Source organism: Ambystoma mexicanum, chromosome 3p (assembly GCF_040938575.1).
Source record: "Ambystoma mexicanum isolate Mex_15411 chromosome 3p, UKY_AmexF1_1, whole genome shotgun sequence".
Taxonomy (NCBI): Eukaryota; Metazoa; Chordata; class Amphibia; order Caudata; family Ambystomatidae; genus Ambystoma; species Ambystoma mexicanum.
The window spans coordinates 1,216,538,463-1,216,565,750 of NC_090925.1; the positions used below are offsets into that span (position 1 = coordinate 1,216,538,463).

At 45.8% G+C, this 27,288-nt stretch overlaps 1 protein-coding gene across 2 annotated transcripts in view; it reads right to left on the reverse strand.

Annotated features, from left to right (window-relative positions):
• ADAMTS2 (ADAM metallopeptidase with thrombospondin type 1 motif 2) overlaps positions 1–27,288 on the reverse strand; it is a 2,237,498-nt gene that overhangs the window by 1,032,298 nt on the left and 1,177,912 nt on the right. The gene's annotated exons all lie outside the window — the stretch shown is intronic.

The window sequence follows — 27,288 nt, forward strand, 5'->3', positions numbered from 1 at the left end:
TCTTTGTCCTGCAGAAGAAGGTCATTACACCTCCACTGGGATCCTACTGCTGGGGCAGGGGGGAGGCCCAATCTAATCTTTACCATGTCGTGGTCAGTCCAAGGGACAATCTCCACTCCCGAGTCAGTGACCTCCCTCTAAAGCGAGGTCTCGACCAAAATGTAGTCAATACGAGAGAAAGCTGCGTGAGGCCTTGAGTAAAAAGTATAGTCGGGGTTCCGACCCTGCTTGCAGGTGCTTGCGTCGCTCAGGCCCAGTTCCCTGTTCACTTCGCTAAAGGCCACAGCAAGTCTCTCGTGAAGGCGCATGTTCGGGCAGGGTTTAGCAGACTTCCTATCCCTCTCGGGGCATAGAACCATATTAAAACCTCCCCCAACCAATAGGGTACCCTCCGAGAATGATATTATTATCTCTTTCATTCCAACCCAGAAGGTGTCCTGTGCTTCATTCGGGGCATAGATACCCACCAGTGTAAACAGCCGACCCCGCACCTCCCCCTTAACCATGAGAAATCGTCCCTCTGGATCTGATTTCAAGGCTTTAAGCACAAAATGGGCCCCGGGGGCTACAACCAAGGCTACTCCTCGCTTCTTTGCCTGAGAAGATGCCGTGAATACCTGATCAATAGTTTTAGCCCTGAGCTTTGGTTCCTTGCCCCGGACCCAGTGGGTTTCTTGTACAAATAAGAAGTGAAGCCGGAGCCTCGCAAATTCCCACACCAACAACGATCTCTTTGCGGGCGAGTTGAGCCCCCGCACATTTAGCGATCCCACTGTCAAGTATTGGAGCGAATCATCCATTAATACACTGGTAAAAGCTTGTAGCTCCCCTCAACAAACAGCAACAGTTCCTGTTCCCACAGTGCTTGTCTACCCCTTTAGAGGCTCGTGAAAGCCCTGGGGGTGCGTAGTAGACCCCAAAACTTGGCATTCCATAACTGTAACCCCAACATCCCAACCCCCTTACTTTCCCCCCTCCTCCCCCCTTCCCCCTGATCGCCTGGCAGGTCGTTGGTGTCATCCTATCGCCAGCCAGGCCACCATTGTCTCCCCCTCCGGGCTCAATAACTCTTGATTAACAACAACTCGTGCACCCCCCACCCCCAAGGTCGTCCTTGGGTATAAACAATTGTTTCCCCCATCCACTCACGAAGTCGATTGCAGGATTTTTCATTAATCACCACGGCCCCTTTCATGTGTCCGGAAGCCCCGGGGATGCCGGGGCCAGTCTCCTGAATTTCCTTTGGCCTCGAACCCTGCGTCTTTCCCTTGGGGCCCTGGTCCCTTTTGGGCCTGTCGGAGCTCGCTCACCCTCCTGGTCGCCCAGCTCCATATTCGGACCGGTCAACAGTTCGCTGGACACTCTCATGATGTCATCCTCCGTCACTAGGGCGTATTTGTAGCCTTCAAGCTCGAAAGAGAGGGAGAAGGGGTATCCCCATCTGTACCGGACCCCCTTGGACTGGAGCATTTTTGTCAACGGAGCGCATAGTCGGCGTCTTGCCAGTGTGAAAGCCGACAGATCCTGGTAGATTGAGATCCGGGCCCCTTCCCACTCCACTGGGCCTGCCTTGCGAGCCAGTTCGAGGATCTTACTTTTCTCGGCAAAATAGTGAAAGCGAACAAGAATGGACCGGAACTCTCTTTTTATCTGTCATATGGCTAAACAGATTTCCATAATGGGGACACCAAGCTTCTTCCGTCACACACATACTCAGCATTGAGAAATATTTCCACTATCCATTAGTGACCAGTAGTTACGGCTGTTCTTAGAGATGAGGGCAACTAGCATATCTTCTCCCTTGTGCTGATATGTGAGAGATCTATTAACCCTATTCCATCTTTGGAAGTACAGAAGGTTGAAATTAAATTGCTCCTCAATCTCAATCTCAATCCTGCTGGTATCAGGTGCAAGAACGGGAGCTGCTTGATGTGTTCAAAGGAAGCAAAGTCCTGCAGTCACACGCCCACGTCGTCCAATACAAGCTATAGTGCAATGTTTAACTGGGTCGTGGACAGGATGTTCAAAGTATTCAAAATGTATTATATGTGTCTAATGTTCAGCGGTATTATCTTACCCGTGGGGTGGTCACAGGCCTCCAGTATTTTTATCACGGCCTCCTCACCGAATACACCGAACCGCCAAACCGCTCACTTGGCTCGCTCACAGCTGTGATATAATATAATATAAAGAGTATGTGATTGCAGTAACTGAATTCCCATGTAGACCGTGCACCTCAGTTCTTGATGGTTCATAGGACTCTTAATGACAGAAGGTACCATTATCCATGTCACACGCATGGATAAAAGGATGAGCGAACCCTGTCTGAAAATTGAAACTCTAACCTATAATTAGAACGCAGATCACAGAAGCGAGTGCTCAACTCGCCGAGCTATCTGCCAATCTTTATTTTAATAACACTTGCAGCATTGAATTTACGTAGATCTAGCTAGCCATCACATTTTACCCTCAAAAGCAGATACGTTACAGTTATCAGAAGGAGAGGAAACGGTGGCCTGTTGGTTGAAAAAACTCCTCACTTTAAAAATAGAACCAGGTTTCTAATTAAAATCGAATGAAATTAAATTAGTTTTATGTCAAGATCTGGGAATTCCAATTTACACTTCTCTTATTTACTGACCCACAAAATGTAAAACCTGTGCCACTCCGCAGCTGTGGTTGACTCAACATTTGCCAGCGATACACTGGTTGCTATGCAACCTTCTTCATGCCCAAGCATGATGTGCCCCGAAGACAGCATGATCACATTCTAAAAACATGAAGCTTCAGTTCCACATATCATAAGACAGGGTCAAAGGGTGCAATTGTGGAGCTGTTGGAGAAACGCCAGGGATTATTTTTGGCATGCCTACGAGCAAATAAAGCAACCGAGTCATATTGTTGTTTCACAAACGTCACCTTTTTGTAGGATGTACCGACGGGAGCTGTGTGGTTACATGATAAAGGTAGCACCGCGAAAACAACCTGTGATACTTGAGAAAATAAAGCATGCTGCTTCCCAAACTTGCAGTCCTGGGGCGGCCAGGCCAGCCTACACATGAACACAGAGATGGACGCGAGGCGGAAGCTGAAGAAACTGCCAGCCAATCAGGAACCGAAACGAAGTGCGTGTTTATATGACGCCCCTGGTTGCATAAGAAAAGTTACCCCGTGTTCTACCAATTGTGCCAAACTATGTGTGACTGCCAAATGAGAGGGAGCGGTGACACACCCTATGGACAAATCCATTACAAAGCCAACATATTAGCGACTATCATTTCAAGTAATCCCTTTTCCATACTTGAACTTCTCAGCACAAGGGGGGCAGTGGGGATTCGGAGGGGGGAGGGTGGGATCAGACCGCCTTAAAGATAACCCTAAAATATAGATCCTGAGGGCCAATGATACTGCGCTCATTGAGGTGTAAAGCCCTCACTCGTCCCATTTACAGAAAAGGCCGCAGACGGCAGGGAAGGAGTACCTTCTACTATCATAAACACAGGGCATGGTAATAAGGAAACCAGGATAGAGCGGAGCAGTGTTCCTACCTGGATGTTGGCACAAGGGAGATGCACTTGCACAGTTTAAAATATGTCACAACAACGCACGTTCTTCCCTGAAATCACTCAGTGACAACCTGGTAATGTGCAGCCGAAAGGGTGGTTTTGCGAAGCCCCTAGCCCACCTACCCCAATACACAATTCCTTAGACCAAATGGACAATTGCACACCACAACCCGAGTAGCAGCAGGACCTGATGCCACCTACAACCAGTGCATCGGCAACCTCAGATGAAGGCCTGGGGTCACAGATCTCAGATGCTGGATAGAGAGAGAGCCTGTTCACTGGTCCATAAGTGCCTGCATTCCGCCCAGCTGCCAGCGATGAGGCTCGGAGCAAGCCACCATCTTCAGTTAGGAAGAGGAGGATGAGGCATGGCATGGTGTCACAGATGGGACAATTGGGACCAAGAGGTACGCCAAGACCAAGTGCTCACAGTTCAACATTTGTTATTAGTCACAGTAGGCAGGGGTGGGCCCACTTAAATATAAACAGGATCAGCCCCAGAAATATAACCAAACATAGGGTGGAGTCTTACACAAATGTTTCTTACAAAAGCTTTCCCAATCTCAGGGTGAGGGGCCAGGCTTTTGAGTCGCAGCGGTCACTGTTTCAAAGTCCCAGAGGAGTTACCTTACTCCTCACTAATGACCGAGGATCCAGGATGAAGCAATCACGACTTCTCCTTTCAGCCTAGGTGCAGGTTTTCGGGGTCTCTTACCCACATACTAAGCTGATCCTTGATGGCCTGCAGGGCTCTCTTACAGGTGGCATTGGGGACAGCCGCGAGAGAGGCAGACATTCCTAATAGCCTTCTTTCCTGACTCTGTTTTCTCCACCTCCTCTCTAATCCATTACTAGGCTCCCTGATCCATGCTCGAACCTCCTCCCACCTGTTAGACATGCCTAGGGCCTGACCTGGCCCTCCCAAACCTCTTGGCTGACTAACCTGCATTTAGCCCTTCGCCTCTCTTTTCAATACCCTAATAAAATGCTGATCTCTTTTCTCTAGTGCTTTTTTTTCTCTTCCACTGTTCATCAAACCCTGGGCAATCTTCTTCACTCTCCTTCTCTGAAGATGTATCATCCTCAGTCTCCTCACCCTCGCCTACATACTCCACCTGTGGATGCTTCACTGTCTCCTTACGACCTCCAATGCCTGTTGCCACCATTTCTTCCTCTTCTGATCTTACAACCTTCTTTCCCTCTCTTCTAACCGGCTCCTCAACCACATTCTCTTTGTAACCTGCCACCTCCACTTCCTTAGTCACTGTTGCCGCCTTTAATTTCACTCTGGGTCTTACTTCCTCCCATCAGCCTTCCAATATTACTCCTTCCTTCAACTCTACTTCAGGTTTAGTTTCCTCCCTTCTTCCCTCTGATCGCATCTCTTCCTGCCACTCTACTCCTGGCTTTACTTCCTTTCTCCATTCCGCTGTTCCTACTACCGTCTTCCACTTCATTCCTGGCTTTACTTACACTCTCCTTTCCGCTGTTCCTACTACTGCTGTCCACCCCCTTTAGCCCCCTTTCTTCCTCCTTTAACTTTCACCCCTTCCTTGTCCTTTCTATAGATGACCTCCTCCTCTCTCCCGCTATCACCTCCCCATCTCCCCTTTGCAGCGCTTACCAGTCTCCAGACTCTGCAGCACCTTTCCTCTCCAACTGTCTTCATTCTCCAGCCTTCTTCAAACAGCCATTTTGAAACTCTGTGTGCATGGAGAGACCAGATAAGCTGTTTGTGTGAAGAAAATCCCACTGCACTGCTCTCGGGAAGGAATGTGTTTTGGGGAGTGAGGGGGTGTTATATGGGTGTTCAGGTTTATCTCAGGGACTTCTTCTCCTCAAAGGATTTTCCAATGGTTTCCCTGCCTTTGAAAGGATAATTTAACTTCCCTGATCCATTCCGGGTTGTCTGGTTGGGAGAAAAGGACATTGTGGGAAATGTAGTCCATCTGAGGGTGGTAGGTCTTTACAATTTCGGTGTCTGAGTCCTGAGACACGTTTCCTGATGCCTTTCCTGGCTTAAGTGACCTGACTGGGTATTTTGCCAGGTTTTTCCGCTATCCGGGCCTTATTTTGCTTTCCGCATCCGGTTTGAGCTCTTTTTCTGTTCCTCGGGGGCATTATGGGAAATGTATTTTTCCCTGAGTCACCTGGCTCGCAGTCACTGGACGAAGTTCCTGGAAGGGAAGTTTTTCACGGGCGCCCCTCCTTTCATATCATACTTTGCAGAACTTGAGCTTCCCTTGCCAGCCAAGATAATGCAGGGGCCGGAAAGCACAGTCTTCATGACAGGCAGTGAGCAGGAGGAGCACCCCCACAGAAGTGGTGGACGGAAGCAGCTGCCACACCACCAGCTGTTACTGTCAGACCAGTAGCCACTGCCACAAACACCACTGAACCTGCAGCCACCGCCAACGTCAGTCCATCAGTCACCACCTCCAGATCAGCTTCTACCACCTCCGGCACAGCAAGCACCATCGTCAAGTCATGAATTTCAAGCCACTTCACCGTTCGAGAGAGAATTAAGATGATTAAGGCTGATGCAGCCATCATCTGCATCCACTGATGCCTGGAAGTCTGGATGGGGATCCAGTCATGGAAATGTTTGCTCGGCACATCGGACAAGTCTGTGCACTTGGAATGCCACCACATCATAACCAAAAGTATCTCTGCAGTGAGCATAGACACAGAGAATACCACCGGCACTGCATCCATGACCACAACCATTGGCACAGCAGCTACCACCATCAGCACATCTCAAAGTGACTTAGCCAGGAGCCTACAACCTGATGACGAGTAACATGCCAGTGAAACCTGTTCAAGATGTCCCTGCTGTTCCTGATTTACTGGGATATGGCCCTCTATTAGCGGCACCAACGTTTGCAAGACATTTCTTGCCACATTGGCAATATCATGCTCGTTCTGTGGATTGCTGCTGGGGTGCAAAGAGATGGCACTTGGGAGTGTGTTGGCTCTTTGCCATGAGCACCCCACGCCGCACCACACAGGCTGCAAGGCAAGGGGAGAAGGCCATCATCAACCAGAGGACCTCAAGGACAAGGGGGCATCTTGGGGCAGAAGCAGAGGAGAAGGTCGGGAATAGGATGACCAGTGCAGAGGACCAAGCTCATCGTCACATCAGGAGAAGCCTGAATGTTTTTCTCTCTCGCCCCCTCTCTCTCTCTCTCTCTCTCTCTCTCTCTGCCTCTCTCTCTCTCTCTTTTGTCTTCCCTCCTCTTTCTCTCGCACTCTCTCACACACATCAAGACTAATCACTTTCTCTTTTCTTCTCCCCCCCTGGCAGCCTTGAATGGCTGACATATCATGGCCAGACACCCCATGTTGCCTGGGCCCCTCTACAGAAGCAAAATGAGTAGCAGAATTTATTGCAGGCCCACCTCCTCATGACTCACCCTCACAGTTGCCTCCTCAAATGGCTGAAGTACCTTGCAGTCAAGGCAAAACAAGTGCTTGCTGACAGAGCAGTGTCGCCTAATGCCATAACTTACCGGGGTGCCATGCAATAATTGATTATGGCCAAGTGTGGTTCAACGAGGCATTCAAGCATGTAGAGGGTAGAGTTCCAGCGATTCATAAGGTACAGCTTGATTTGGTGATGTGGTAAATGTTGTGTGTCCTGGAAATGGGACAATGCATTGCGAGCATTGTAGAAGTGGGTGAAATATGCGCAAATAATGCAAGCACACTGCAGCATCTCAGCAGCGAAGGTGTCTCTTGGGAAGCGTGCCACGACGCCAAACATGGAATTGGGGTTTTCTGGGCTTTTTACGACTGCACCCATATTGCTACCATTGTCCGCATTGACCAAGGCACTCTGTGATAACCGCTTAGAGCTTTGCGTGAATGTCCGATGCCTTTTATGAGCTCTGCAGCAGCAGCGCTGCATGTGAGGGCAGGGAATGGCATTCTTGGGGACCTATCAGCACAGCTGCTTGTCAGTTTAAGGAGTGGCTTAGCATAGAAGATCCAGGGTGCTGTTACAGTCATGTAGTCAGTGCTATGCATACTTGGACATATTGACTCTTGCAGTGCCCTGTGCAGCTCTTCCACGACCTTTTGATGCAATGCTGGAACTTGTGACCTTTGAGATATAATGACAGCTGGGAATCTTCCACCATTGCACAGCACGTGCCATCAGTTCTCGGAAGCCTTGGTTGTCAACTAAGAAGGGCAGCACATAAACAGCCAGCATCTTTGGTGTCCGAGCCTTGAGGTGTTGGGTAAGGGGATGTTTGCGACCATACAGTGTTTGTTTTTCCAAAGCTCCAGTAATGTTGGCTGGTGCATGTTGGCTGTACTCCAATGCATTGCAGTATCACCCTCTGTTGTTTGCTTCTGTACTAGTGGCCCACCAGTGCTGCTCCCTTTCCTGCCTGCTTGGCTTCATATCGACTTGTGGTGTTTTAGTATGGGCAATCTGTCCCAATGTAGCCCTTTGTGACCACCCCCCTCCCCCCCACTCCCCAATTGCTGCTACTCACCTCCTTGCTCCTTGTTTTGTCAACTGTGAAGAATACTTCACAGCTGCAATGTTAGTCATGTTGTGGGACTTCCCACACTACTGAATTTCTGTGGAACGGGTGCTGTTGCATTGACTTTGGGTGTGCGTGCTTGGTGCCAGCAGAGCAGGGGTACAGGCTTGCTGAGTGCCGCAAAGGTTTCCAGACTCAGATCCAAGGACTTCTTCGTGTTCTTCAGTCCCAGAAAAGTCTTACATCACTTCCGAGTCCTGCTCCTGAGCCATACAACGTGTGTTCCACAAACTGCATTGCAGTTTTTTGGGCAGGCTCCTTGCATCGAAATCTGTCACCGCTTTTCGTTTCTCATGGTAAACAACACCACTCACCAGTGCCACAAGCAGGCGCTGTGATGGCCCACAGGAGTCAGAAACAGCACCAGAACTAATATGTTAATTATATATGCAAACGCAAGTGCAGCAGATCACCGGGGTCTGGTGTTGGCCATGGTATTTGCGTGTGCTCTGTGAAAAAGCAACATACAAAGTCCATTAACACCTCAGCACTAAGCAGGCTCCCCCTCCCACCCCTGAATGGTTGGCCCCATTGAGCTAGAGAGTAGAAAAAGCTGCTTGCCCCATGCTGTATGCTTATACACAATAACTTGCGCAGCATAAGATACAAAAATACCAGCCGGTTCTGACTCCCTGCACGCATTTCAGTGGAAGCTAGGACCATGTGGAAATATGCCACACAGATATGCCAGCTGAACCTGAACTGCTTAGATCAATTGAATTAGATATTGTAACATAAATCCGCTTGCCCTCGCCCAGTTGCTATAGCCCCTGATCTTTTGGTTGTAGCCCCTGACAGAATCTCAGGAGCTACAGCCAAAAGACTAGCTAGCCCCCAGTCCCAACAGTTCCGACATCAGCTTAGCCCCGGGTCTTTTCCAGACCTAGCAACTCCCCTGCCCTCGCCATATGGTCAGACATAATACATTGTGAAAAATGAGCTAAACCAATACTGTTTCTTTTAAGGGGCCTGAAAAAGAAAGCCAACCGCTCCAGCAGCCAGCCCAGCAGCTTACATTTAAAAAAAATATATGCATTTATATTTTAGGAGTAGCAAGTGAGATCACAGAGGTAGCAAGGGAGTCCTCAAGGGTCGCAGTTGCGACCCTTGGCGACCCCCAAAGGACGTCTCTACCTCATCCCTTACACACATTTCAATGGAATCTAGGTCCAAGGCGAAATATGAGACACAGCAAAATAAGCTGCACCCTTCTCTCCAAATGCTTATCCTCATTGAATTCTATAGTGTCATAATATATCGGCGTGCCCTCCGCCATATACTCAGACATAATAATTTGTGCAGCGTGACATACAATAGTAAAAGCTGGCCCCCAAATGCTTAGCCCCATACATCAGCAATAAATCAGCCTGCCCCCGGCATACTGTTAGCTTAGACAATGGAGCTCATGTTTTTGGGGGGCACTGCTCTCAGTAAGGCCTTAAGGCCTTTCATGTAAGTCACATCCCAATTTCAAGCCTTTGTATGGTGCAGAGAAGAGGTGGAACGCAACTTGCGTTTCCGCCACCTTCTTGCTCCCCGCCACACAAATGCTCCAGCATCTGCACTGGTTTGCATTTTCATGCTGACACAGATGCTGGCGATCCCTACGAGCATGGCAAGGAGCGTGTACAATTACAATGAAACCCTTGCATGTCAGAGAGGTTGCGGGCATGATAAGCAGTGCTCTCAAATGAAATGAAACCCTCTCCGACGTGCGAGCATGTTGGGGAGGATTTCATTTAATTTGTGAGCACCCCTTTCCATGCGAGCATAGCCACCGGCTTCCACAAACTAAAGTAAACCCTGCCTGGCATGCCAGCATGGATTGCCAGGCAGTGTTTACTCACTTTGCACTGAAAAGAGTGACGGGCAACAGGCGGTCTACAAGCTACCCTTTACATTTGTACCTCACAGTGCAAATAACTAAAATCTGGCGGCGGGGAGCGGCTTGCGTTACAGTTAAAAAATAATGGCTCCCTGATGTCAAATTAAGATTTGGGGCAACATGAGCCCCAGTGTGTGCAGAAACAAATGACCACATCGCCTGCATTATATAATTCTGCAATCGTAAAGAATAGACTAGTCTTGCAAGGTCTGCGATGCCCAAGTCTCAGCAAGCAGCATCAGAGGATGGAATTAGATATGCTGTTTTCAGTTCATTGAACTAGGTCTGCCTGTTGCTTACAAGGAGCTTCAGAACGCGTGTCTCTTAAAGGTACAATACTATTATTAATGCCCTTTCATAACGCAGATGGAAACACACTGGCAACAGGTGTGGGGAGCAGGATAGGTTTAGGAATGCGAGTGCCACCTCACTGTAACCGCATGGCTGGCCACCTTAAAGGGGCACTGGCCAGTTGTCTGTTTCTGTGAGGGTCCCTTGCCTTACGGTAGGAACTCTGTGGTATACCACCTCTGGGCCCAGCATCCTCTGGCTTGGAGAGGCACTCATCACCTCGGATTACGCCGCTGTCATTCCCCAAAGATGGAGAGGGGATTTTGTCACAGGTCCGTCTAGTGCACTATTTGGTGCTGCCCATGTGCTCTAAACACTTCCGGCTTCCTAGGAGAACTTGTCATTTTTGGAACTACAGCCCATAGTTTAATTCCTCATTGTCCACCTCCAGGATTCCCAAAACGCCTAGATACAAATTCTGCTTAAGGGGAAGTTCGCTCAAGAATTATTGGGCCAATTGATTGGGCATGTATTTTTGAGCATATATTGATAAATCCAGAAAAAAATACAAATGCATTTTACCTTCGTTTTTCTCACATTTATACATGCGAAACTCAGATATCGGAAACCGCTTTCTTGTCATAATCTTATCTGTTGATCCACCACCCTAAAACCAGTGCACTCGTGGCAGTAAATCAGATTACCTGCCCCTCAGGTTGACAGCCACATGTCAAACCGATATGCTCCACTACTTCTGATGACGTTGGTGCACAGCACAGCCAAACGTACCCTACAATCGCCTATGTCATCACGTTACTTAAAGCAAAACCAGATCAACACAGACATGCATGCTCAGCATAAAAGTTTTTTTTTAAAACTTTTTATTTGCATTTTCGTAATAACAAACAACAACCAATAGGTGTTCAACATTCCCTTCCCCCCACCCCCCTTGTCCACTTCCATAGTGTAGTCCAGTTTGGCCTCTTCTCGTCCCATCCCCTGCTCATGGTAATCGGCACTTCCTGTCTTCCAATGCCTTCTGCGAATCACATCAACACCGTCATGCCCCCCTTCCCTCCGCCTGCCCTTCATCCCCACTCTCCCTGTAGTGAGTATTCATGGTGGTTTCAGATCATTTGATTTTGCTAGGTCATTCAGTAGTTGGTTCCAATGTACAGTAACCTCTGACCCCACTGTGTCAGTTCCTTTCCCCTGTAGTATCGTCCATTTGGCAATCCCCCATCTGCGGGCATCAACTAGCCACCTGGATAGTGCCGGGCCCCGTGGGTGTTTCCACGCAATAGCCACACGTCCTTTAGCCAACAGTAATAGAAACCGTATCATTTTGTTTCGTGTTTTATGTTTCTTACCCCCTGGGAGGATCCCCCAGATGCATGTTTTTGGGTTGCACTCTAGTTTTGACCCACTAGCCTATTCATCTCCTCCGTAACCCTATTCCAGTAAACTGCAATAACTCTGCAGTCCCATATCATGTGCCGAAATCCCGCTGTGCTCCTTCCACATCTGGGGCATTCGTCCGATAGACTGTTGTTCATTGCCCTGAATCTGGTGGGGGTCAGGTATGTCCTGTGCATAATATTGAACTGGATCAGCTGGAATCAAACGTTTTGCTAAACCTTTCGGGCTGACTCCCATATTGCCTCCCATTCCTTGTCCGGGATCTGATGCCCCATATCCCTCTCCGATTTCTCCTTAACCTTCAATGCCGTCATAGGCTCCTCTTCTCGTAAGGCTTTATAGATGCGTGAGATCCTAGCTGTGCCCCCCGCTTGTTCTAACAGTACCTACAGTAGCATACTCGTTTCCGGTTCTTCTGGGATCCCGTCCCATAATTCCGCTACTCTGCGGACTATTGTGCCGTATGCCAAAAACAAGCCCTTCGGCAGATCAATCTTTGTGGACGACTCTACAAAGGTTAATAGTTTTCTCCCTCGAACAAGTCACCTACCTTCTCAGACCCCTTTTCTTGAAGCCTCCTTACCCCTGCTCTCCCTATTGCCAGTCTGAATTTTCGGTCTGCCCCCTAGGGCAAGTCCCCATCATAAAGCCCTCCCAGCCCTTTTTTCCAAATGTATTTCCTCCATGTTTTCCTAACAGCCTCAAACACAATCAAAGACCCCTTATCCCCAATTGGGTTCCACATCAGCTTGACATCTTGCTTAAAAGTTTATTTTCGCTTCACAAAAAGATGAAAATGTGCATCGAGAACCACCTTTTCTACCCAGTCACGCTTGGAGAATGGCTGTGGGCACCGCGAGAGGCCGCCACGAGAAAGGTACAGATGCAGAGGATCCTGGTCCCGCTCTGTCAAAAGGGAAATGGCAGGGGTAACAACCTTGCCCTCGCCTCTGAGTCACATTTGAGCACCGTCAATTAGGGACCACAACCCCGGACATGAGAGATTCCAAGACTGGTTCGAGGGAGGAATGGAAAGAGTGGGGCAGGTCCTAAAAAAAGATGTGTTTATAGAGTTAAATGAGCTGGAGGAAATTTTGGGAGGAGAAAGATCTCAGTATTTAAATACTTGAAACTCAAAAGGGTACTGATGTCATAGGACTGCAAAGATGACCTGCAAAGGGAATTGACACGCACAGAGAAAGTGCTGGACACAGGAAAGGGGACAAAGGCGCTCATCTCCGAACTATACCAGGCCCTATTAGAAGCACAGGGTGGACACATAGAGGCACACAGGAGAAAATGGGAGAGGGATTTCGAAATGGAGATGGAGGATGAGCAGTGGCAAAGGCTATGCGAGAATGCTCACCGCACATCAGTGGTCTGCCAGTACAAACTTCTATACAGGTGGCAGTGAGACCCGGTGAGACTATCACTGATGTACCCAGGAGAAGACCCCCACTGCTGGAGGAAATGCGGGTCAAGAGCAGACTATTGGCACATGTGGTGGGCCTGCGAAAGGAGGCAGAGATACTGGAAGGAAATCCTGGAATGGATAAGGAAGCTGGATGGGGTGGATAGACAACTGGACCCCCTCCTGGTATTATTTGGGATACATGTAACGGAACGGGACTGGGTTAAACTTCCACACATGCTGCACTTCTTTCTGCTGGTGGCTAGAGCTTGTATCGCAGGAAGCTGGAAAAGGGTGGAACATCCTAACGAAAAGCAATGGGACGCCAAGACTCTTGACATATACAGAATGGAACAGCTTTCTAGACAGATACACGGCCAAACCCCCTTAAGGTAAATGGATTGGGCTACCTTCCTAGAAAGATACAATCCAAAGAGGCCCCAGCTAGGAGAAAACCATGGGACCCCTGAGACCCAGACGGGAATGTGATATTCGAAGGGGAATAAGTACAGAAGGGGGAGTGGAGGGTGAAGGCACCATGTGTAAGAGAGAGGGAAACAGGAGCTGAGTAGACAAGGGTAGGCTCCACAGGGGACCCCGGAGTGGGAATACAGTGAAACTTCAGCAAATGTGGAGAATAGACTCTGATTCAAGTAAGGGAGGTGACAAAATAGAAGCCTGTCGATGGCAGGCTCCAGCGAACCAGATGCTAGTCACACCTAAAAGCCAGTTTGTTCAAATGGGGGGGTGGGCAGGGGATTCAAATAAGGGGGCGGAGGTAGTTGGGGTGATCATGCTTTTCTTTCTCTCCCTTTCCCTGTTTGTTCTTTTCGTAAGGGGGGGAATTAACATTTTAAAACTCTGTCATGGTGAGCGGTAATAAGTAAATGTGCAAATGTGTATTGTTATAATTCAACCAAGATCTTCTACCAATAAAACTCATTTGAAAAAAAAAGAAGAAAACAAAGTACACTTTTAATAAAATACAAGTCAGTAATTTACTAAGTCATTATATTTTTTTATTCAAGTTAAAAAAAGAAGAATACATCAAAGGAATAATTGAAAATGTTTGCAAACATAACGTGGATAATTACGAGTTTGGTTGTATTCCGCCAGTTAATCCAGCGGTATAACACTAAATGGAATTACCGTTACCGACACATGGTCTGCCGGAAAAAAAAGTGCCGATAAGGGTGGTAAATCCCCATTCCATGGAGTCCCAGAGGACTCAATGGGGGGGATTTGCCTGTATTACCAGCTCTGGTAATACCAGGGCCGGTAAAAACAGCCTTTTTTGCTGGTGGGGTGGCGGATTTACCTCCAGCTCTTGGCTGGAGTTGATTCTAGCCACCCACCACAAACTTGTTTACCGGTGCAGTAACCTGCCGGTAAATGTCATTACAGACATGTTATATTCCCCACCGGCAAACTCGTAATGAGGCAATGAGTGCAATAAAACATTGTTTAATACAAGGCATAATTCTAATGTGTAGGTCAACTGTCACATTCCTTCAAATCTTTCAGATTGCATTCATCAATCTTTTAATCCCTGTACTTTAATTGTGAAGTCAAAGTTCTCTGAGGTAAAGTCTAATGCAATTGTTTTCGTCATCTATTTAGTATTGAAGTACATGGCATACTGTTTGTGAGAACAAAGGTCTCCTTTCCCATCGAAATGCAAAACTTTGCCATCCGCACGTCTTCACACCATAAAGGCTGGCATGTTGCTCTAGATCCCTGGCAGCACCAATGGGCAAACTGGTGCTTCAGGATTGTCCCAGAATATGGATGTTACAGTTCTGTTAGTGATGGTTACTCTCCAATTCTCTTTAAAGAACCCATCCACAGGAAGATTGTAGCCCTGGCACACGCACATCCCAATGATGTAACTATGTAAATTTGGGAAAGCAAAAATATATTTCAGTACCCGATTTGAAAAATAAAAATGAATGTTTAGATAAAATGTGTCAACTTGAATACCAATGCGGCACATGGTTTATCATCAAGCAAACAATTGCATAAATATTATGTGAATACTTTAATACTTTAATATTATGTTAATACTTTAAAGTTTCCTTACATTATTTGCTGATTTTCCATTCTAGCAATGTAAAGTTGAAGCACCTTCTCTGACAGCTCTCATGAATAGAAACTTCACGTTCGTCCGTTATGTTTCATTATAGTGAATCTTATCATTTCTTTGTGGTTACTTGCCACATTGCATCCTTCAAATTTTTAGCCCGAGGGAATCAGGGATAAATAACAGACAGTCCCTGTATTGTGTGGTTACATTGTCAAAGGAAGATTTTGTTTTTCGGGGAACGAATACCACAAAAATGAACAATATTATCTTCGAGTTTGAATTACAAGCTGTGTAGTAAAAATAAGAACATATTTTTACTCTTCAAAAGCAGCAAATATGTTCTTTACTATAAACACAGACATTCTTAATCAAACCTTGTTTAATTATTTTAATACTTTTAACATCCAAGACTACATGCGCACGCAGGCGTGTTCATCTGGTCAGCTAGTTTTACAATGCAAATAGATTTAAACTTGTCTGCAAAATCAAATTCATTTTGGTACAATCAATAGCGACTAACTTATTTCAACCCAATTAAAACAGTGTCCTACAGTAACAACAGCAATTACATCCACTGTTTTATGTGAGTTTAATACAATAGTAACCAGTGGCGTTCTGAGCGAAAGCCACAGGGGGCTGATTGGTGTCCCTCTGCCAAGACAATGACATTGCCCTCCGAGCAGGAGCACACCAGAAACAGGTGTCCATGTTATGTTATGTTATTGTGATTTTTACAGCACACAACTGCCATTTTCATGGTCTCCAGGTGCCCCGTTCCACCCTGCTCTGGGCCACTGCAGCATCTGCAGCCTGGAATGGTGTGGGACATGAACACCACACATTGTTGTGTGCTCAGGGCCACCCAAGGCATGGGCAGTCTGTGCGTCTGACCAGGACCCCACGTCCATAGGGTCCCCTACAGGCACCAGCTGCCTGCCTTCTTACTGTGGCCCGACTTTTCTTCTGGGCATGTCTGTAAAGGTTTGTCATAGATGCCCAGAAAGGAGGACATCGTGCAGCATTGAGGTATGGATTGGACTGGCTGCCCCTAATGGTCTGATCTGGCTAGGTGGTGATGCGTACCATTCTTGGTTTTAAACCAAGCATGTTGTGTGTTGTTGTTTGGCTGGAGTGGAGTTTGTGGCTACCAGTTCAGCACTTTCTTGCTGTGTCCTGATGGCTTCTCTTTTGGGCATCCTGTCTGGGACAGCAGTGTTGCCATGTGTTCCTGCTTGGCCTGGCTGCCTGTAGAATGGCGGCCTGGAGCAGGACACAGACAGCAGTGTGTCATATGCTCCTGCTCTGCACCCCACATGCATAATGGGTGGCACAGCAGGTGAATGATTTGTGTCCCACTCCAGGCCGTCAAATGCAATGCAGGCCCAATAAGGGGCTGAGTCAGATGCAGAGCATGAGCACGCAGCTACGTGTCCCACTCCTGTCTGAATGTTGCAGGCAGAGGGTACTGAGTCAAGTCACCATATGGGGGGAAGGGACAATTTGTGTAAGTTTAGCATTAATTTTCCAAGGTGCATTTGGGGGGAAAAAGTAGCATGACCTTTTTCATGGCACCCCCCGACCTCCCCAAACTTGCAACACTGGATACTCCCCTGATAGTAACAGTTCATAATATGCCACCAACACCTACACCCAGGTGGCAGGTGCGTTCATGTGTTTGCATACTTGCATCTTCTCTATGGAGACAGCCAGCATCACATGAGGGAAAACCCCTTATGTTCTTACACCTAGACACCAATAGGTGCCCAGTACTGTCTATCTGATCTGGCTGTTGGGTGTAGGGTACCAGGGTCGCATGCATGGGGTTGTTGTCTTGGTGATAGGTTTGAAGAATGAAATGGATAGGGCTGGTGCTCTGGGTGTTGGGGTGGCTGGATGTGAGCTCGGGTGTTTGTGCTCTGGGTCTTGGCAGGGTTTGGTAATTTGATGTTTTATTTTTTGGGATTTACACTTTTTACTGTGACTTGATCGATCATATAGTGGCATTATTGTGGCAAGAGCTTTTACAACTAGTTGCCAGTCTTTCTTCAATGTAAAGTCACGCACAGCATTGCAACAAAACATAACGTCTGGGAACAGCCCACCCACCTTTACAATTCTCAATAAACACTACTCGATTACACACACCGAAAACAGTAATCGCCACCTCCAACCCAATACAACATAGACACATGTAAAATTCGGTCCAGCAGTTCACAACATTTGACCCTTCAGACTCTCCCACCTCCTTCAAAATTAGTCAGTGCATACCTATTTGTTCACCTGATAATTATGGTTTGCTGCTAGTTACCTAGCCACTACCTGCCCACTTTCTGTGCTGGATCATAATGCACACACTCATGTTATAAATCCTCTCTTCACATCTGCCATGACTGACTATGGTCTTCAAAAGGCCGTTCATCTACACAGTGTTTCTTGGCCACACCAATGGCGTATTAGAGCATGCAATACATTGCATAAAGTTGAAAAACACAGTACTACAGACATGCAAAGAAACAGACGTATAGACAGAGGTTGTGGTCTAGTGTGGTCTACTTGTTTAGGTTGGAGAATGGTCAATCGAGCTACAGAGTTGAACACAAATATCGATAGATCACCAACCAAATGTATACAGATATAGACAGATGCATAGAAGTGATAGAAAGATAAATATGCCGACAGAGAGGTACACTAAGATCGATGTATACAGACCAGTCAACAGAGGCATATATAAAGATGCATACAGGGAGACGAATAAACGTAGATGGATAGAGAACGATCAATGTATACATTGATATATATAGAGCCATTGAGACATGCATATGGATACAAGTATATGGACAGACAAGGATGGATATGTGCATTGATATATATAAAGAGATACATTGAGTAAAATGTATAGAGAGATATGGATAGACTACAACAAACAAATAGATGGCAATGTACATCTATATATAAATAGATGTATGCATAGATAACTAGGTATAAATGAGAGATGCATTGTCTGTCCGGCATATAGAAATATAGAATATATAGAAAATGATATAGAGATCAGATGTGGAAGCTGTGCCAGTCTACACAGAGAAGCAAAAATATAGATGAATATAAATATGCATGTGGCCTTTGGGACAAATGTAGATTGACAGATTGATAGAGACCTAAATATGGGTACAATGCAGTCGCACAGATGGATATAGGTAGAAGAAAAGATTCATAAACATCTGTAAACATCAATAGAGATGTACACAGATAAAATGAGGGAGTGCGATGTAACTGTGCATATGGAGACATGCAAACACAGATCGACAAGGACAGACAGATGGCTACAGCGAGATATACAGATGCATGGATATTGATGGAGAAAAAGAGGTGGGTGGATAAATAGAAATGGACACATAAGGGTTGAGATAACTATATATAAAAAAAAGAAGCTTTTTTTTGCCATAGACGTATTGAAGAAGATTTGTGGAACAGTCAGTCTTTGCCACTTCCATGCCTTACCAATGTGGCCTAGAAGTAATCTGCTTCATAATTTACAATAAAATGCCTATTTGTTGAATGATAAAAGCCATATATTGTTAGCGTATTTGCTGTTTTTTGTCCAAGGTCAGACCATTCTCCACAATTACAATCAACCACACAACTAATTCTTCTTTTTCTGTCAGTCCATGTCCTCTCTGCAAGACACATCCTAATGTGATCATGGCGCATGGTTTCATATTCACAGTGTGTCAAAAGTCTGTCAGGCCCTTCATATCTCTGGTAAGCGTGGAGGGGAGCCTTGCACCAACCACTTTTTTTAAAGATTCATGCTCCTCACCCTGTACACACTTGTGAAAATGCTTGTTTTCGTCCCATTCAGTACACGCTTGAACTATGGTGGAGCATTGAATGCAACTTTTCAACAAGAATCTGCACGGAACCCTCACAAGTTTTTGAACTCCACCAAAGATGGTTGTTGATAGACTGTGACCATTCTAAAATGTCTTCTAAACGCTTTGTTTTTAACAGCTGCTGCTAATTTTTTTGGGATATTGATTTTGCAATGTGCTGTTGATGTTTTATGTGCCGGAACTGCTCTTGCATGGCCTTTGCTATTCCAACGTGCCTGTCAGTGGCTATCGGTTCTATTTACATTCCTCTTGATTGCAGAAGTACAATGGATTTAATGAAACAGTGTTTCTCCATGGCAACAGAAGATGTTCATTCAAAGACTTGCACCTTGAGAGAACTAATTATTTTTTGGGTGTCCATGTACTGGAAATGGTAAATGCAGTACTTGGCTGAAAAATAAGGACTGGTGCATTGTCCATCACCAGCAAGCCTGGCCCTTTTGCTGGCAAGAGCATTGTCTATGGATATCTGTTCGAGATTCAAGCTCTGACTAATAGTGGGGAACAAGAACTTTCTCTGATATTTGTAGTATGGGTATTTAGCAAGGAACTCAAGTCCTACAAATTTACAGAAACTTGAAATCGTACTGAACGTTGATCAACTGAACAACAGAGAAGAAGAACAAAGTACATTTTCAGCAGGTACTTTTCCAAGAATGGGTTGTGTGGACAACGGAAATGTGCTATGGTGGTGGACACGGCTACCCCTGATCTTCAAGTTGGTCCTTTTGGCTGTTAGGGTAAAGTTCACCAATGGCTCCCAACAAATCCTTCTACATATCCTATAGTTGCATTTAATCATTTGTATACTCTGTAGCAGGCAGTTGTCAAATACAAGGTATTTTGGCTCCCTTAATAGCCAATCATTCTGCAATAGAGTTATTTGAGATGCTGTGGTGGTGGACAAGTCCTCCACACTATGAAGAGTGTAGTCACGGTAATAAACATAGTTGTCGATCAATTCCAAAGATGCTATAGTGATTTCAATCTGTGATATTTTGGGATTTTCAGACTGTATTGTCGAAACAACCTTGGGATGAGCATTTTCGACCTCAAACATTAGTTGCTCCCAATTGACATTGGTTTGCCAAGCAACATCACTTGTTTGTGGTGTTGTCTGAGTCTTCCTGCTCTTCTATTTCCCAGGTCTCTAATACATTGAAAGAACAAGTATTATTTATTTCACACTTACAGAACATATGAATATCATCCTTACAATCTAATACCAATTAAACAATTTCCAACCAACCACTTTGAAAAAAATGAAAAGACTCGATGGTATTTACCCTTGTTTTCCAAGTGTGCTTTGATACAGTCAATCTTGAGTTTCCGATTTCATCACCTAATCAAAACGGAGCATTCACAAAAAGTTCCAAAGAACCATAACACTTTTCCATTTCATGAAATATAAATACAATTACAACAGGAGCACAATTTAAGTGTGAAAAACACTTTACACACAATCAAAGTTACATTAAAGGTAAAATAGATGATAAATGATGACTATCAGTATTATTTGTATACCTGTGATTCATGTGTATCCGCCATCTTAACCGCTTCAGTAGTAGACTCTTTTACATAACACATTCAATACAAATTGGATACTAGTTGACAATTTAATGGTAACTTCTTTGATCACAATGAGTATACCTTCATAGGTAACATTGTATGATTGTTGAATTTCAATGATAAGTTATCCTTGGAACACAGAAAAGGGAAATCACTTGAAGAAAATGTTAGTAAACATTTTTTTAAAGGGTTTAAAAAAAAAGATAAAGCAGAACATTGTATGTAAATATAACATTTTAACAATAATTGATTTTAAAATGTACCAGTTAAGCTTCACTGGTGTCACAGGGAATTGGCGTGAGAGCTAGCACTATACTGTCATCCTGCAAAAATAATGAGAATACATTATTGACACCAAAAATATGCTGCATTATAATGTTGATTTTCATTTATTGCACTTTAAATGTCCAGCAACAGTACAATAACACATACATAGACCATTTGGAGAATAACAGATTCTGTGTAATTCATTTAAAATCTCAGTTTTGGAATCGATTACTGTCAATGTTGCATGTAGAAAGGTGAATGACACAACAACATTGATGATTGCATGCATTCTGACCTTTTGAACATATTATTAATTGTAAACACATTGGGCCTCATTAGGACCCTGGCGGAGAGGGTATTACGCCAGCGTAGTGCATGGCGTACCTCTCCGCCATACTACGAGTTCCCGTAGCGCCATGGAGGTTTTCTCCGCCTGGTTTTACCAGCCGGAGAAAACCATGGCGCTACGGGACCTCGTTGTTAATTACGCCACCGTATTTTACGGTGGCGTAATTAACTCCTTCCCCACTCCCATTATACCCTATGGGGCAAAAATGGGAATGGGGAAGGGCAGAATGGGGATTGGGGATTTACCGCTCCGCCGAGGTCGGAATGGGGCGGTAAATCCGCCAACCCCCATGGCGCTATCGGCGGCTTTCCGCCATGCTTCGTGGTGCATTTATGTTATTACTTGGAAACAAAATATTATTAATCACTAATCATTAATATCACTCAATAAGGTATCACATGTCATACCTCATCTGCCAGATCAATTGCAATAGAAAAGAATATGTTGCTGAAGTACCGGCATCCCCCTGTGTATACATTTTTTTTCACATTTATAATGTTGGAATAGAAGTACAGCAATATAAAATAAAATTAAAAAGAGAATAGATACTGTGGTAAGTGTTCTAATTATTATCAAAGAGGAATATAATCAATATCAATTATCATTTTCTTAACGTTAAACTTGTGTATAGGCGTGTAATAAATGTCATATCATATCATATCATACATCTGTAGTATAGTTGCATATATATTTATCACAGGAAAAAAATATTACTTGAAAGGGAAGTGAGATTGATGTTGATCACAGAATAGTTATTGATGAAGCTTATCCCTTTATTCAATGTATATATTCATAACAATTGTCAATAGAAATGCTATATTAGTCCTACAAAATAGACAATTTAATACACTATAAATCAGTTTACATGCAATTTAGTAGGGCTCACCATTTGGATATTGGGGGTGTATGTCTTTTCCTCAGAGATAAAGGTCTGGACTTCCATCAGTGTGGTCTACGTAATGACAGCCATTGTAATCACCACATTTGAAAAATATGTACAGATACTTCTGTTAAAGTTTTTAGAAAGGCTCACATTGCAGCAAACTTTTTTCGTATCACAAAAGTAGGTATTTATTCAAGAACAAAGTCTACAATTTAAATCCATATGTACATTGCAACATAACTGAAAAGCTGACAATAACATATCTATACCAAAATTACACATGACACAAAAACTCCAATCCTTTCTTCCCATTATATATATATATATATATATATATATATATATATATATATATATATATATATATATATATATATATATTATATATATATATATATATATATATATTTATATATATATATATATATGGGATACATTACTCACCGTAATCGTATTTCTGATGCTTGTATCTGCTTAGATTCACATGCTGTGCATAGGCCGACATCTAGTGGAAGCTGCGGAGTATTACAGTTTGTTTTTCGAAAGTCGAAAATGGGCGTCGACACAGGCGTGCCAGTAATACTATCCCTAGTGTGACGTCCACTGTACCCAAGATCCCTCACGCGTCTAGGATCCTCAGATTGTATTTTTTCTGACATGAGGAAGCATGAGGAGTAGCGTGAGTACAGATAATCCAAGCAGATAGACAGAAAGGTAAGACTACAAGCAATCATGCGCCTTCTCTCGGAGGGGAGGAAGGGTGGGTCGCATGTGAATCTAAGCAGATACAAGCATCAGAAATACGATTACGGTGAGTAATGTATCCCTTCTGAGGCTTGTGGAATCTGCTTAGATCACATGCTGTGCATAGATTAGCGAGCAGTACCAGAAGAAGGAGGTGGGATGTGAGAAGGGTCATGAGCAAACAGGTGTCTTAGAACCGCTTGTCCCACTTGTGTATCTGTCTTGGAATGAGTGTCAATGCAGTAATGCTGAGTAAAAGTGTGAATAGAGCTCCAAGTAGCTGCTTTGCAAATGGTGTCGAGGGGAACATTTGCAATGAAAGCCAGAGTGGCACCAATGCCTCTAGTAGAGTGGGCCCTTGGCGTAAAAGGCAGAGTCTTTTCAGAAAGAGAGTAACACAGCTGTATACAGTTGATAATCCACTTCGAGATAGCGCCCTTAGAGACGCGATCCCCCTCTCTGCCTGTAGCTACGGAGACAAACAGTTGATCTGTTTTCCTTAGCGGTCTGGTTTTATTTACATAGTATAGGACCGCCCTACGCACATCTAGGGTGTGTAGTTTCACCTCAGCCGAGCTTTGCGGGTTTTGGAAGAAAGCCGGAAGCTCGATGGACTGGTTTACATGGAACTTGGATATGAATTTAGGTGAGAACCTAGGGTGTGTGCGTAAAACCAGTTTGTCCTTGTGGATAGTAAAGAAAGGATCCTGCACTGACAGAGCCTGAATTTCACTGACCCTTCTTATGGAGGTAATGGCTACTAAGAAGGCCGTTTTATAAGTCAGGTGTTTGAGACTACTTTTATGCATGGGTTCGAATGGGGGTCCCATGAGCTTAGCTAGCACCACGTTGAGGTCCCATCCTGGCGGTGGGTTCGAAATAGGAGGGTGAAGTCTCTTTACTCCTTCCATGAAGGCTTTAACCACTGGTACTTTCCACCACGAGACCTTGTTATGGGATGTGGTGTAAGCCGAGAGGGCTGCCAGGTGTACTTTCAGCGAGTTAAAAACCAACCCTGCATCCAGCAGGTGGAGCATGTATGTCACAACGTTGGAAGGAGTGCAATCAACCGGGTTGATTTGTTTATACTGGCACCAGATAACGAATCTTTTCCACTTATCAAAGTAACAGTGCCTTGTATTTGGTTTCCTGGACTCCTTTAGGATGTCCATACACCTCTGTGGTAATTTGAGATGTCCAAACTCTATGACTTCAGGAGCCATGCTGCTAGGTTCATAGAGTTGGGTTCCTGATGCACTGTTTGACCCTGTTGCTGGGACAGTAGGTTGTACCAGGCTGGGAGTCTGATGGGTTCGCACACCGCCATCCTGCGTAGGTGTGGAAACCATGGTTGTCTCGCCCACATGGGAGCAACTAGGATGAGCGTCATCGATTCCTTGTTCATCTTGTACACCACCTTCCTGATGAGAGGAGTTGGTGGAAAAGCGTACGCAAACATCCTTGACCAGTTCATCCACAGGGCATTCCCTTGGGAGTCCGGCTGGGGGAACCTGGATGCAAATCCTGGGCATTGTTTGTTTTCGCTTGTGGCGAATAGGTCTATAGTGGGGAAACCCCACTGAGAGAAGAGATCTTCTACTACGTCTCTGTGAAGGACCCATTTGTGTTCTTCTGGGAGGGAGTCTCTGCTTAGAGCATCCGCTAGGGAATTGAGCTCCCCTGGAACATGTTGCGATGACAGGAAGATGTTCCGTCTGAGTGCCCATATCCATATTTTCTGGGCAAGCTTGGACAGATTTGGCGAACGAGTCCCCCCTTGCTTGTTCAGATAGAACATGGCTGTCGTGCTGTCCGTCCTGATCTGCACCGACAAGTTCAGTAGATGGGGTTCGAACGCCTTTAGCGCTCAGAATACTGCCAGAAGCTCTAGCAGATTGATGTGGTTCTTGGCTACTGAGTGAGACCAGAGACCCTGAGCTGTGTGGTGGAGATGGTGAGCTCCCCACCCAGTCAGGCATGCATCTGTAGTCACCACGGCTTGTACTTCGGGATCGTAAAAGGGTTTCCCCTTTGCGAGATTCTCTCTTGTCCACCAGTGTAGGCTCTGTACGAGTGTTGGCGAAACGACCACTAGATCGTCCCACTGACCACTTGCCTGAGACCACTGTTTCGCCAACCATTCCTGCATGGGACGCATGCGCAGACGCGCGTGGGGGACCAGGTAAATGCATGACGCCATCATGCCCAGTAACCGCATAGCTTTGCGTACTGTTATCTGTTGACCTGACTGATAATGCGGAATTTGCAGAAGTATATTCCGAATTCTCTCTTCCGAAGGGAAGGTCAATCCTTTCTGAGTATCTAGGATAGCTCCTAGAAACTGTTTTGAGGTGCTTGGCACCAGACTTGACTTTTTCTCGTTGATAGAGAAGCCTAATTCGTGGAGGAGGTCGATAGTCCTCTGAATGTTTGACCTGCAAATTCCTGGGGTTTCCCCCGTTATGAGCCAGTCGTCCAGATAAGGGTACACCGGGATTGCCTCCCTGCGTAGGTGTGCAGCTGCCACCGCCAGTACCTTGGTGAATACCCTTGGTGCTGAAGCTATCCCGAAGGGCAGTACCTTGAATTGGTAGTGGCGATTGTCCACCTTGAAGCGCAAGTACTTTCTGTGCGCTGGGATCATGGAAATATGAAAATAAGCATCTTTCATATCCAAGGTTGCCATGTAATCCCCCTTTTTTAGGAGGGGGATTACCTCTTGTAGCGTGGTCATACGGAATTTTTGGGGCTTGACATACTTGTTGGCAGGCCGTAAGTCCAATACTGGGCGCATTGTCAAATCTTTCTTTGGCACAAGGAAGTAAGTTGAATAGATACCCTTGTTTACCTGGTGTCCTGGGACGAGTTCTATCGCGTCCTTTTCTAGCAGAATGGCGATCTCCTCGAGAAGGATCCTTTGATGCTCTAGGGAGTGCACTCTTTGTCGTGGAGGATGGTTCCGGGGACGCTGCAGTAGTTCTATACAATATCCTGCGGATACTGTTGACAGCACCCATCTGTCTGAGGTGATCCCTTCCCAAGCCTGGGTGAAGGTGGAAATGCGTCCCCCTACTGGGGTTGCGTGACAAGGGACCCTGAACTGAGCGTCACTGTTTTGGTGGAGGCGTGCCGCCTCCCTTGTTGGGGCTGCCTCTGCCTCTTCCACGACCTCTCTTGTTACCCCTGCCGTAACTCTGGTTAGACTGCTGGTTGTTATTCCATTGTGTACCCTGTCCCTGGGCATAGTTGCCTCTTTGTGAATTTTGGCCGCGTGGGCGACGAAAATTACTGTTCCCCCTCTGGTTAGGGGGTTTGTTGGTAAGCTGGCCAAGGGATTTGAGAGTCTCATATTCATCTTTGGCATTTTTAAGTGCGTCTTCGACCGCTTTCCCAAACAATAGGTCGGGTTCCACTGGCTTGTCTATTAAAGAAGCCTGGGTTTCTGTCTTGAATCCCGACTGCCGTAACCACGCATGTCTCTTGATAACAGTACTTTCTGCTATCAATCTCCCTGCGTTGTCAGCGGCGTCGAAAGTTGCTTTTAAAATGCAACCAGACACGGCTCTCCCCTCTGCCGAGATCCGAGCCAGCTGGCCCTTTATCGGTTCTGGAGCAGAGGCAATGAGCGCCGCGACTTCTTCCCATTGATGGCAGTTGTAACTAGCCAACAGGGTGGTGGAATTCGCAATCCTTGCTTGGTAGGCGGACGTTGAGGCTACCTTCCTGCCAAACCCGTAAAGTTTTTTGCTCTCCTTGTCGGGAGGAGCTTCTGATGAAGATAAGGGCGTGCCAGCCCTCTTTCTAGTGTTGGTAACCACTAGGGAATCTGGTTTAAGATGTCCCCTTATATACAGAGGGTCAGACTGGGCTGCCCGGAAAATCTTTTCAATTCTGGGGTTGACAGCTCTGGTGAGGTTAGGATTCACCAGGGAAGGATCTATTCTTCGTTGGATGGATTTGAGGATAGGGATGGTCTGAGCGACCGGTCTCCTCTCTCCTACAAACTCCTCCGCGAAGTCCCTTTCCTCCTGTACACCGTGGGTGTCGATGTGGAAATGTTCCGCTGCTCGAGCGAGAACCTCGTTAAGGAGGGGCTGGTTATCAACTGGAGAGTCGGTAACTGGGGCTTCGCTTTGTACTGGGGAATCTACTCTGTAAATTTCCTGCTCATCTTCTCCCTCCTCCAGGTCCTCATCCTCTGCATAGTAATCTGTCCTGGTTCGTTCTTCCATAATTTCAAACTCCTGGTCCTCTTCAGGGAAAACTTGTCCCTGGTAACTGGGGAGTGGAGTAGAATATGGAGTGGAGTAAGGCTGAACCTCGAAGGGTTCAAGTCTTTCGAACCGGGGCTTTTTACTTAGCGGGATAGGATCGGAGG